The sequence below is a fragment of the Leptodactylus fuscus genome, chromosome 1, assembly GCF_031893055.1.
Source record: "Leptodactylus fuscus isolate aLepFus1 chromosome 1, aLepFus1.hap2, whole genome shotgun sequence".
Taxonomy (NCBI): domain Eukaryota; kingdom Metazoa; phylum Chordata; class Amphibia; order Anura; family Leptodactylidae; genus Leptodactylus; species Leptodactylus fuscus.
In genome coordinates, this window is record NC_134265.1 from 312,039,708 (window position 1) to 312,041,963 (window position 2,256).

A 2,256-nucleotide genomic window follows, 5' to 3' on the forward strand; every position below is an offset into this window, starting at 1 on the left:
CCATCTCTGCCCCCAGATTCATGTCCCCCATCTCTGCCCCCAGTTTCATGTCCCTCCATCTCTCTCCCCAGATTCATGTCGCCCATCTCTGCCCACAGATTAATGTCCCCCCTCCATCTCTGCCCCCAGATTCATGTCCCTCCATCTCTGCCCCCAGATTCATGTCCCTCCATCTCTGCCCTCAGATTCATGTCCCCACATCTCTGCCCCCAGATTCATGTCCCCTCCATCTCTGCCCCTAGTGTCATGCCATCCTCTCCTTCATCTGCCCCCAGTTTCATGTTCCACCTCGATGTACACATTAAACTTACCTTCTCCTCGCTCCCCCGCCGCTCTCTCCGCGCCTCTCTCTCGCACACAGTTGTAGACGCGATGTGACGTTATCACATCGCGTCTACACAGCCAGTAGGCGGCGTGCAGTGGCGAAGCAAGGAGCTGAACTGTGACAGCTCCTTGCTTTAGCCGCGTATGCGTCCTCTGGACGCAGATCTGAGTTGAAATCGGGACATAACTCCCTCTAACTGGGACCGCGGGACACATCACCGGAATCGTGAATGTCCCGCGGGAATCGGGACGGTTGGGAGGTATGGGGGAGTCCGCTTGGGGACCCCCCGAATGGAATACTGAACGCATTGACAAGCAGTGAGCAGTGAAAGCACACGGACCCCATAGACTATAATGGGATCCGAGTGTTTTCCACGTGGTGTCCGCACAAATCATGCGGAGAGGAAAGTAGTTCATGAAGTACATTCCTGTCAGCATGATTCATGCGCACACCACGCGGAAAACACATGGACCCCATTATAGTCTATGGGGTCCATGTGCTTTCACTACACACTGCTTGCAAATGCGTTCTGTAGTCCGTTCGGGAGGTCCCCAAGCGGACTCCCTGAATGGAATACCGAACACAGATGTGACTAAGGCCTTTCAAGCAGTTTCAATTTTTAATACGCTTTTGCCTAAGTCAAATATATTAATGTATTACTCAGATGTATCAAAGCTTTATAATTGTATGTAAATATGTATATTAACTGCATTTAATAAACTGTGCGAATAATAGTTTTATTTTGAGGCATGCGCAGTCGGTTCTGCTATCGGACTCGGGCAGAGCCGGCTGCGCATGTCTGCAGTCATTTTTCTGTGACTGCTTATACAAGCCAAGCGTACTGCGCATGCCCTCCAACACGCAAGGGTGTATATAGGTGGTCTGCGGGTGTATATAGGTGTATTTGGAGGGTGTATTCAGGTGGCCATAGTTATTATCAGTAGGCTTCCTAAACTGAAAAACTCTGCATTCAATAATCCTCTTAATTTAATAATAAAAAAAAGTGACATATGTAAAAATTAATATTAAAGCCTTATTATATGCATTTTTTTGGCCCAATTTTTTTTTCTTACAGAGACATACACTTTTAACTGTGGGGAGGGGGCAAAAAGGGGGAGGGGTGAAAAATCCCTGTCAGCTTAGCTCTATGGCACACAGAGGCGGCCATAGTCACTATCAGAACACTTCCTAAACTGCAAAACTCTGCATTCAATAATCCTCAAAATTGAAGAAAAAAAATTGAAATATTTAAAAACCAATATTAAAGACTTATTATGAGCATGTTTTTTTTTTTGTTAATTTTTCTTAAAGAGACATACACTTTTTATTGGAACACATACACTCACCGGCCACTTTATTAGGTACACCTGCCCAACTGCTCGTTAACACTTAATTTCTAATGAGTCAATCACATGGCGGCAACTCAGTGCATTTAGGCATGTAGACATGGTCAAGACAATCTCCTGCAGTTCAAACCGAGCATCAGTATGGGGAAGAAAGGTGATTTGAGTGCCTTTGAACGTGGCATGGTTGTTGGTGCCAGAAGGGCTGGTCTGAGTATTTCCGAAACTGCTGATCTACTGGGATTTTCACGCACAACCATCTCTAGGGTTTACAGAGAATGGTCCGAAAAATGGTCCGAAAAAACATCCAGTGAGCGGCAGTTCTGTGGGCGGAAATGCGTTGTTGATGCCAGAGGTCAGAGGAGAATGGCCAGACTGGTTCGAGCTGATAGAAAGGCAACAGTGACTCAAATAGCCACCCGTTACAACCAAGGTAGCCAGAAGAGCATCTCTGAACGCACAGTACGTCGAACTTTGAGGCAGATGGGCTACAGCAGCAGAAGACCACACCGGGTGCCACTCCTTTCAGCTAAGAACAGGAAACTGAGGCTACAATTTGCACAAGCTCATCGAAATTGGACAATTGAA